An 11,624-nucleotide genomic window follows, 5' to 3' on the forward strand; every position below is an offset into this window, starting at 1 on the left:
ATTTTGGAAAATAATGGATGTTGCATAGGCACGGTGGTGCAGCAGGTAGTGTCGCAGTCACACAGCTCCAGGGGCCTGGAGGTTGTGGGTTCGATTCCAGCTCCGGGTGACTGTCTGTGGGTTTCCTCCGGTTTCCTCCCACAGTCCAAAAACACACGTTGCAGGTGGATTGGCGACTCGAAAGTGTCCGTAGGTGTGAATGTGTGTGTGTCTGTGTTGCCCTGTGAAGGACTGGCGTCCCCTCCAGGGTGTATTCCCGCCTTGCGCCCGATGATTCCAGGTAGGCTCTGGACCCCCCGCGACCCTAAATTGGATAAGCGGTTACAGATAATGGATGGATGGATGGATGGATGTTGTATACAAGTTAAACAAAATACGGATCAGCTATAACATTATCACCAGTGCCTTATATCCACTCTCTGTCCATGCTGCAGACTTTTTCTCTGCCCTCTGTTCTTCAGTGGTCAGGATCTCCACAAAACCTCCACTGAGCAGGTATAATGTGCAAAAGAGTGGTTGGTGGACAATTCTCAGTCCAGTATTAACACTGAGGGTTTTAGAAACACTGCTGTGCCTGATCCTCTCGTAACAGCACTGCAGCCCTGAGAATGATCCACCACCCGGCTTTGTGGTCGTCCTGACAGTTGAAGAATAGGGTGAAATGTGGCAAAGAAAGTGCAGAGCAAACAGATAGACTACAGTCTGTAATTGTAGGAATACAAAGTTCTCCTGTAAATTCAGTGAGCATAGGGACAAGGACGTGGATGCTGTGGTGGAGAAAATACAAGTGTTAAGAATTGAAATCTGACAGAGCATATGCAATCAGAAAGTTGTTTATTTATATTGATAGAGATTAGTCTCAAAATACTTTACAAATGTGTAAATGTTAATCCACAAATTAAACACAAGTCACAAATATGTTTCACTGTTCATAAATGAATGCATCCCAATCTGTGTCTCAGTCTGCAACTTGTACAAATAAAGTTACATTCATAAATACATGTTTTTGGTTATCATAGATATATCAAATATTTATGCGAAAATAAATGTATTTGTTTAATTTGTTTAATACATTGCATATATTTGTAAAATCGAAGTCTCGAATTTAACATTTATTTGTAAATTATCGAATCTGTGGATCATGTCACTCACGTGTTTTCCGTGACGTGCATTTGTTAATTTCCTCTCGCGGGTTTTTGGATTTTGAGACTTTCTTTCGCATTTCACCCGATCCACATACTAATGCACCCTGATCCACAAATGCGGCCAGCAGGCGAACAAGCCACCGCTGGGTGGCACTGTTGTTCTCCCTAGTGTCTTATGACTGACCTATTGCTGTCAGGGCGGCAGCAAAACAACCCCCTGTGGGCGGGACTATGACTCCATTGGCTGCCGCAGTAAATGATAGACAGCTAACTCTGGCTGCTGATTGGCTAAATAAAAGTGATGACCAATGAGAAGCGCGATATTTGTCTCCATTTAAGTTGGCCCCTCACGTCCTAAAACAACAGTGCCTGTTCTGCTTGTTCACCTGCTGGCCACATTTGTGGATCAGGCTGCATTAGTATGTGGATCGGGTGAAATGCGAAAGAAAGTCTCAAAATCCAAAAACCCGCGAGAGGAAATGAACAAATGCACGTCACGAAAAACACGTGAGTGACTTGATCCACAAACGCAGATTCAACAATTTACAAATAAATGTTAAATTCGAGACTTCGACTTTACAAATATATGCAATGTCAATTTAAACAAATGTGTTTATTTTCGCATAAAATTATATCTATGAAAACCAAAAACATGTATTTATGAATGTAACTGTGTTTGTACAAATTGCAGACTGTGAGACACAGATTGGGATGTATTCATGTGTGAACAGAGAAACATATTTGTGACTTGTGTTTAATTTGTGGATTAACATTTACACATTTGTAAATTATTTTTGAGACTAATCTCTCTCCATATATTTAACCTTAAGGTGGTCAACAGACCACAGAAGATGTTTTCACAGAGAGATTATATAGGTAGTTTATATGTCATAACCATAAGATAATCACGCAATGTTTCTGCAAGCTTAGTTTTTTAGAGACATCCCAGTGTGATATACAAGATGAGGATAAAGTTGTTCTGATAAAGCACTGACCTCAAACTGATCTGACCTACACTTAATTTGTGGATTCTGTTGATGATTAGAAATTAATATACAGACAAAACAAGCAGACAAGATCTTTCAAAAGAGACATCTAAAAATTACCATTGCCATTGTAATGTTTTGCATGAATGGTGTAAGGTATGCTTGGTTTTACAATGTAGTGTTTAAATGTTCTGCATTTTATTTAAAAAAACATTTCTCCTGAACTTAATCACTTTTCTTGGATGAGACGCTGCGAGTGTTGCAGCAGTGGAGGGGGCAGAGGAGGGGCGAGGTATTCGCACACACATGCTCAGTTCCTCATTTTTAAAATGCAGGAATTTATCCCATCGTCACATTCATGAACTGTTTCTGAATTACATTTCAATTCATTGCAGTTGAATGAACTTTTGTATAAAGTCAATGTTGTTACAGGGTTATGACTTGATTTGGGCCTTTTTTTACTCTTCTCGTATGTCTTGTATATCTCTGAACACATATAGCTGGCAGTATCACCTTGGGATGCCCAGTGAAGAGAAGATGTTGTTCCCCACCCACTGATGGAGTCTGCCCTGAGCCCACATCCAGGAATCATCCTCCACCTCCTTGTCCTATGCTAGGTGAGAAAATGACCCGTCTAATGACTGAGTTAAGAAACTATGTTGTATTTCACAAAGCCTATGGATTCAAACGTAACAAGTGCAGTGTCCTCTTTGACAGGGCAATCCCAGAGAAATGGACTTCTGTTGGGTTAGATGCCAATAGCTGAGGCCTAGTCTCTGTGGATGGAATTTGACCAGAGTTCCTCATTTGATGTTCCTCATTTATAGGGGAAAAAAAACATAGAACAGGGTTTTGGTTAAAACATATTTTCTGCTGTGGTTAGCATAAATCTACACTTATACTCTTTTTTATTTCATAATCTTTCAGCTATGTCAGCAGATAAAAATGTTTCTGTCCATAACTAATGATGCCACTCAAGCCAATAAGAATTTAGATTAACATTAACTCCACCAATAAAATAAATATCTGCTCAAGGGTCCACCCACAGACGTGTTTAAAAATGGGCAAGAATCAGTGACTTCAGCTTCCTGCAATGTCCAATCTTCTGTGACTTGAGGTAAGTCATTAAAATTGTGTGTCTCTTCACCACACAAGTCAGCATTGTGGTGTATGGGGTTAAATGTTTGTACAGTCCTGTACAGTCCTACTCAAAGACATTTGGGTAAAATAAATCTATTTATCTTTTACAACCCATAATAGTATATATATATATATATATATATATATATATATATATATATATATATATATATATATATATATATATATACTGCTGTTACAAAGTGGTAAGGATGTAGGAAGGCATATTATCAGATTGAAGGGCAATCAAAAACCACAAACCAGAGAGTAGTTCAAAGTCAAGCCAAATACACAGTAAAAGCAAACAGATGTAAATAGCAAATCCAAAACAGAGATAAAGAAACGATAAACTGACAAAGAGATTACAAAATAGCTTTAGTCAATGGAAACATTTTATATGCACATGTAGAGTAATATAACAATCCTAACTAACCCAGAGTTTTTATACTCTCTATAGTGAGCAGCAGGTGTGTTCAACCAGCCTGGAACTTTGAAGTGTTTTCTGATTCGTCTGAGGATTCTGGGAATTGGAGTTCACAAGTGAAGCAGACTGAGAGAGAGAGAGAGAGATTATCACATTATATTTCTGTTGCATGAGGGACAGTGCTTAACAGAAAAGTCATCTGAAATGTCAGTTAGCCATAAAATTCCTTAGTAAAGAAAGAATAACCAGATTGTAAACATTTAATTTGGTAGTTATTTGGACAATGTGCATATTTTGTAATGTACAGTTTCAGATGTAGAACTTGAGATTCATAAAATGTTCATATGTTTTTTTAAAATACTTATGGCTAAAGGTTTAACCATGTTTGGTATGTAATTATTTATAAGCTGTGAACTGAACAAAATTAAATTGAATATTTTTATTATACTCAATATAATCAAAATGTTGTAATTCAGTGAAGGGACCTGGAGGTTGTGGGTTTGATTCCCGCTCCGGGTGACAGTCTGTGAGGAGTTGGTGTGTTCTCCCCGTGTCCACGTGGGTTTCCTCCTGGTGCTCCGGTTTCCTCCCACGGTCCAAAAACACACGTTGGTAGGTGGGTTGGACACTCAAAATTGTCCTTAGGTGCGAGTGAAAGTGTGAGTGTGTGTCACCGTGTGAAGGACTGGTGCCCCCTCTGGGGTGTGTTCCTGCCTTGCACCCAGTGATTCCAGGTAGGCTCCGGACACACTGCGACCCTAAATTGGAAAAGCAATTACAGACAATGAATGAATTAATTCATATATTTGTGTGTGTGTATTTTATACCAAGTCATACATTTCTGAGATTTCTAAAAGGTTCAGTAATTTTAGCATGCATTTGTCTAAAATAGGGCGGTATGGTGGCGCAGCAGGTACTGTCGGAGTCACACAGTGTTTTGTCTTTCTGATTTTACCTTTTCAGTACTAAAGTCTCATGTTACTGGCTGGGGTTTTTATGGAAGACGTTTTAAAGTATAGACCTTTTGACACAATTACCTGATTTCATGATTTTTATAAGGGTATTTATGTCAATATTTTGCACTGGTAACTCCAAGAGTACAAGCAAGCTGAACATTCTCCTGCAAAAGCTACTATGGATGAGGATGAGGAATTCAGGAAGATGAACCCATCTCTGAACATTTCATTTCATGTGAGTTTTGCCTGACAGAAATGTGTAATAATAAATAATAAATATTCATTTTCTATTTCTATTTTTTTTTTTTTTTTGTGGTAAACATGACTTGTAGATGATTACATTTAAACTGGTTAGATATGTTTTGTACAGGCAATAAAATAATTAAATATTTGTCTCTGATGTTGAATGTGTACTGTGATCTTCTTATTGTTATGTATTGTTATGCATTGTAATATTTTCTACAGTTAGGAACTCGGTGGTAGCACCAAACATGTTTTCATATTTCAACATTATGCAGCTTTCTTGAGAATCGAGTGGATGGCTTTGTGAAACTGAATTCTGAACTGCAGATGGATCCTCCTTGTAGAGAATTGTTTCAGTCTGCAGAAAGACAATATTACTGGTCAAACAATGGTCATTTTTTAATTAAATTATACCACTAACAAACTTATTAACTAAGGTGATTTTACTCTGAGTTGTTACATCAGCATTATGGCTGGAGCTGGGCTCTGATTGGCTATGATTACTGTCACTCACCTCAGTACTTCTTGAGCAGGCCTGGGATGTCACCAAAGGTTCTGAGATGGCATGAGCATATACTGCATAAAACCCCCGACCCAAAAAAAAAAAAAGAATGTCAAGACAAAAAGCCAATATAAAATCAATATAAACATATGAGTAAATGGTCAAACCAATATGGGCACCATTTCAAACTACACAGATGTACACTAAATTAACAATGCATTCATTCCATCTTCCTGGAAACACACCAAGAGTACTGAGACACTCCTATGAGTTCCAAAGTGGGAATGTTTTAGTGAGATCTCCAGATATCTGCTCTAAGAACTGCCCTAAACAATAGTAAGGCAATGGGCATCAACTCAGTGACAGTTTAATAGATCATAAAAACCAAAACAACTGGATCAGCAAGTGTGTATTCTTAAAAAACCTTTGATCTCAGTTATGGTGTGCACTACTGTCTCTGAAAGCAGAGAAAGAGGTCTCACTGCACAAGATATCCATGTGCAAAGCAACATGTTGAGGACTGGAAAAATCATTCTTTGGACAAATGAATAATGCCTGTGGGAAGCAATGGTCTAAAGGTTAGAGAAATATGTGTTGTATTGGAAAATTGCTGTTCCAATTCCCAGGAACAGCAGGAAAAATCACAGTGGGTGGGGCCTAAAAAATCCCTGCACATAACATCTTACCTTTGTAATTTATGGCCATATGAACTAGAATCCAAACCACAGACATCGTCAGCACGATGCACACAGAGATTAAAAGAAAACTCTTCCAACCTGCTGGAAGAAATAAATTGTTATATTTTTATAAGACTTATGTTTTACTAATTTTCATGCCTTGTTCCACAGATTATAAGGAGTGCTTTATTTAAAGCAGCATGTACAGTACTAATCATCATGTTCTCTACTAGATGCACATCCCCCTTCCCCCTTTAACTTTAGCCTAGCCACAGCTTCCTGAATGAACCAGAGTAGAGCTGATCTGAGTCAGTCAAAAATATTCAACCACAACTACCATTGTGCATTTTAGAAATTGCTGGACTGAGGCTAACTTCTTCAGTTTATGACAGCAGAGGCATTGTTATACTAATATATGACTGCTGCACTGAAAATGATTGCTGTGCTTTCAGCTATCAGCTTGTTGTTTTTATAGATGGCTGCAACTATATTAACTACACAGACATTGAAAAATTTAACCTTACTTACAAAAAGTATGCAGTTTTCTGCCTTAAGAAACTAAGTAAAAAAAAAGGCATAGGTAGATTGTAGTAAGTCTTATCACTTACATCTGAGATGTAACTTTAAGGATTAAGAAGAACTTTAAGAATTCCTTTATAGAGCATTTTTAGATAAACTTCTGACATTATAGATTACTCCAAATAGCACACTTATTTACGTTGGGCTAACTAATTTGACTTTTCCTGCATTTTAGAATATACTAGAGGAATTTAATTTAACAGTAATCTGATTTACTTTATAAATGCATGTGTTACTCATAAACAAAATGTATTTAGTTAACCTTAGCATGCAAGCTTATTGCCTTAAAAAATGTTATACGTGTAATAAGGGCTTCACACATCCAGTATTCACTGAGAAGATGCCATTCTCTTTACAGTGGTGATGACGTTACATTTCAAATTTCGCCTATGAAATTTTGACTCTAGTATCTCCACTGGCTGTGTGTACTGGGTCAGGAGCTGCTGTTCTGGTGGTATTATGAGTCAGAACACAAGATGATGGGACATTGTTCTCCACCCACAGAGTCTGATACACTCAGTGCATTTAGTTGGCCTCACTGTCAGGTTTCTGCCAAATGCATTCTGATTGTCTGTTTCTACATGTCATGCCAAAATAGCAGATTTGTGATTGGTCCTTTTGATTGTAGGTTGTAGTAAGTGTTATTACTTAGAACCAAAGCTATGGCCAGATGGAGACTGAACACTATTGCACATGCTCACATCACAACTTTTGTTGTTTATTTTGTAGTATTTTCACTCTGTGTTTACTTTCATACAGTTAGCACTTTCCCAAATTTAGAGTGGGTTCCTACCTAAATATTTGAACAATATGTCAATATTACCCAGCAATATACAATAAAGCAATATACTGATCTCTTTTCATGATTTCTAATGATTGGAGGTCTCTCGTTTCCATGTGTCTGCCATGAGCAGAAAAATACAAAGCCTAGTACAAAGCCTGAGACACTTTTATTTTTAATCTCATTTACAAAATGTACTAAAAACTTAATAGATGGAAAGCACATTATTGATCCTGAAAAATAATAATAGGAAGAACAAACACTATAATGAATGATGCAAGGTTTCTTACTATTATTTGTGTCACCATTTGGAGAAACCGATGGGGTTCGAGTTATAGCTGAGGTGGAAACAACAAGGTATGAGTTGTCCTGTCAAAACAGTTAGAAATATATTAAACATGTTTGGAGATGTTTTTGCGTGTACCTGGAGCATAGGTTGTGCAAGATGTGGAAATATCTTCAATAGAACTATCTGTGGTTGAAAATCTACTGCTTGGCCTCAGTGGTGAAGAGACATGTGGTGCTGTGGGAGTAAATGCATGAGAGAGAGAAAGCAAGTAATTATAATCATACACAGTATAAGATGTACAATGTTCAACACCAATCCAGGGGGGAATGTATGGAACAGTTAAACCCAGTTCATTTTGTTATACTTTATGTCTAAACATTTATAGGCACCTCTTGTGTTTTGTCAGTTAACTAGTTTCAGAGATATTTAACAATTCTGGAGACTAAGGTCAACATGTGCATTGCTACTAGCAGGCTTGACATGTATAAAGCCTTCCAGCTTTTAACTGTGGAGCAGTGGAACTGTGGTCTCTGGAATGTTGGATCACCATCCAATACTTCTGGGATGAGTTGGGTGGAGTTTGTAATCCAAAAGTAATATCCATCATCACCATCTGATCTAACTAATGTCTATAAGGAATAATGGCATCTGTTCTTCACTAAAATGTCTTAACATATTATGTTAAGCCTTCACAGAAGAGACAGTTGCTGCATTAATGAGCAACAACTTGGTAATACCGTTGACATTTTTTTTGGGTGAACACAAGCATTTGAACTAATAGAGGGTTTTTAAGAGGATGATCTCAGTCGTTGTAACATCTTACCATCAAGGACTGTAAGGATGACCTCATTATATGTATCACCAAAAAGCCTTTCCACTCCACACCAGTACTTTCCAGAATCAGTCTTGTTCAGCTGAGAGATGTCCACAGTGAAGTCTCCTGTCCCTGTATCTATCAGCTGAAATCTCCCAGTAGATTTCTTGTTGGAGTCTACTATAACATCCTTCTCTGTTTTACATGGGTCTCTACAGAAGTACTTCAGATTCGTTTTAGCCCATGTATGAGAGCACTTTACTACACACAGAAACAAACCAAAGTGTCAGCTTCACACTTCAACTGTGAGAAGTGGTTGTGAGACATCCATAGCTGTTAAATATATGGGGCTCATAAGCAGTGGTTTCACTGAGGAAGTAAAAACTCTTGTGAGAGACTAAGTGTGAACTCAAGTCTGTGCTAAAAATGTCAAATCTCCACTCATCAAATAAACCACAAACATATTAATTTACATACTCTCTATTAAAACAAGAGTGAACTGTCAGTGGGGTCACTGGAGGATGCTGTGTGCTGTGTTTGTACTATTTTTCTTCACAATGAGATTAATTTTGAGAATCAATGATTCCTTTCAGATCAACTATTATTATTATCTCATTCTTATTTTTTCTATACATTTTAAATATTGGGAAAAATATTTATATATTTAAAAACAATTTAATAATTCCTAAAGAACATACCCTGGACAAGATGCCAGTCCTTCACAAAAAATCTCAAACTCTCAGACACACAGGTTTGTTGTTTTTTATTTCAGATAATGGCTAATTCACCTTTAATATCACTACTGTCAATATAAATAAATAAATAAATAAATAAAAACCATTTTCCTGCTGGTAAAGTTCAGTCAGGAGCTACAATAATGGCAAGATACTGAGGGGATTGAATGTCGAGTGTTTTTTCTTGTTAAGGTGTGAAGAGCTGATGGCTTCCTCTGGTGGAAAAGATGGGTCATTACATGTGTTATATTGAAGTTTTAAAGTAAATCTTACATCTTACAATCCACCTACACACACCATTCACAGTCCACAATGACAGTCCACACAATGACACAGAAACAGTCAATTTTTACATTAAATGTAATGCTATTTTTATTATGAAATAAAACAATGTGTCCCACTGCTAAGATGTGCATGATAAATAAGAGCTAATAAGGTATGCAGAGCAACCGATAGACTACAGTCGATAACTGTACCACTACAATGTGCACCTGTATGTTTTAGAGGTACAGCGTAAAATGGACAATGAATATAGTTACAGTGTTTGTGTACTTAAGCAAAGGACCATTATATTCAGAGATATTAGAATCATACATTTATGAAATTCCTCCCGGCTCAAAACAACATCCTAAGCTTTGTCTCTAAAGTATCTTATAATTTAGATCGACATCTGTAAACGGCATGTTAGATTCCTTCCTTCATTCCTTCCTTTTTATCCCTCCGTCCTGTCTGCTTTCTCTAGCAGTGAGAATGAATAGTCTTTAGTCGTGTATGTATCATCCGGAGGTCTGGAAAGAAATAAAGAAATCAAATGAAGCATTACATTAACTTTTATGTATTGAGAATTCTACACTGGTGCAGAGGGAGGATTTGTGAAGAGACGCAGTGAGTGTGTGGTAAACATCATCATTGAGCCTCAGCAAGATGGCAGACTAAGTAAAAATAAAGTATCTTCAGTGGATAAGACCCCAAGCTTTACCATTGCCATCTTAGATGTTTGAGTGGAGGACAGCTTTTCCTACTTGGATCTAGCTTTGAAACAACAGACACTGACACCAGACAGATAGAGGATGCAAGGGATCTTTAAAAACTTCTACAAAGTTCAGAAATGTCCAAATGATAGGATTCTTTTTCCTGGCCATTATAGACTAGGCCATTGAATATGATAAGGCCTTTGAAGACCACTGTTGCCGGGGAAGGCTTTGTAAAGTGAGTGGAAATGAAGACAAACCAATGGACCACTGCCCAAACAAACCTTGTCTTTTAGAATCCCATAGTAAATGATATATTTTGGACACATTATGGGAATCAGTTTATGTCTATTTGGTCCTGAAATATTACTTACAGCAAGTGTGTGGTACACATCATCAAAGGCAGTGGGTTAAAGAGCTGTGTAGGTGTCATCTTTGGCATTGAGGCCAACATTCTGTACAGGAAGGTAGAGAACATCAGCTAATAGCTTTACCTCATCCCGCACTGCAATCCAGAGTCAAGGATTTGTAATGACTGAGATATTCAAGCAGTTCCTACTGACAGCTTACTGCCATGTGCAGTTTGGGAACACCTCACCTGGTAGACATGTTCATTTGTATTTGTCTTCTGCCTCTTCTTAAAATCCAAAATATCATTAAAATGTACTTAATGTACCAGATAACAGCAGTGAGAAGAGCTGAAACCCTGAACAGAGACACTCCAACAGCAACATATGGAACCACTGAGTGTTTATCTGAAAGAGAATACATTAATATTCTGAATTTGTCTGACGATGGTGATGGAATATGTAAAATAATATTAGTCAAAAATAACCACAAAGCTCACATCTCAATCATTTAAAGCATTTACTCACATCTGACACTGAGGGTGACTGCAGGAGAGGGAAGGTGTTCATAACGTTGAACAACGCAGCTATAACTGCCCGAGTGGTCTTTTCTGGTCACCTTCCCATTTCAGCTTTTATGGTCCATACTAGCAAATTAATGGTTTAGCTGTGTGTAATAAGAAACAACAAGATCTCCAAACATTTGTCTATATACTCCAGTTAATCCTAACATTTGTACTTTATGATTCATTATGATTTATAATAGATTAATCAATATTAATCCAGTGGGTGGCATGGTGGCGCAGCAGGTAGTGTCGCAGTCACACAGCTCCAGGGACCTGGAGGTTGTGGGTTCGATTCCCTCTCCAGGTGACTGTCTGTGAGGAGTTGGTGTGTTCTCCCCGTGTCCGCGTGGGTTTCCTCCGGGTGCTCCGGTTTCCTCCCACAGTCCAAAAACACACATTGGTAGGTGGATTGGCGACTCAAATTGGGCCCAACGATTCCAGGTAGGCTCTGGACCCACCGTGACCCTGAA

The 11,624-nt window shown here is 37.8% G+C and overlaps 1 long non-coding RNA gene across 1 annotated transcript; it reads left to right on the forward strand.

Moving 5' to 3' along the window:
* The first annotated feature begins 1,516 nt into the window (after positions 1–1,516).
* Positions 1,517–3,930, forward strand: LOC136686695 (uncharacterized). Its single transcript, XR_010800359.1, has 4 exons — positions 1,517–1,652; positions 2,632–2,748; positions 3,167–3,248; positions 3,729–3,930. It is a non-coding gene; the product is annotated as an uncharacterized lncRNA (long non-coding RNA).
* The last annotated feature ends 7,694 nt before the right edge of the window (positions 3,931–11,624 follow it).

This window comes from Hoplias malabaricus, chromosome 2 (assembly GCF_029633855.1).
Source record: "Hoplias malabaricus isolate fHopMal1 chromosome 2, fHopMal1.hap1, whole genome shotgun sequence".
Lineage (NCBI taxonomy): Eukaryota > Metazoa > Chordata > Actinopteri > Characiformes > Erythrinidae > Hoplias > Hoplias malabaricus.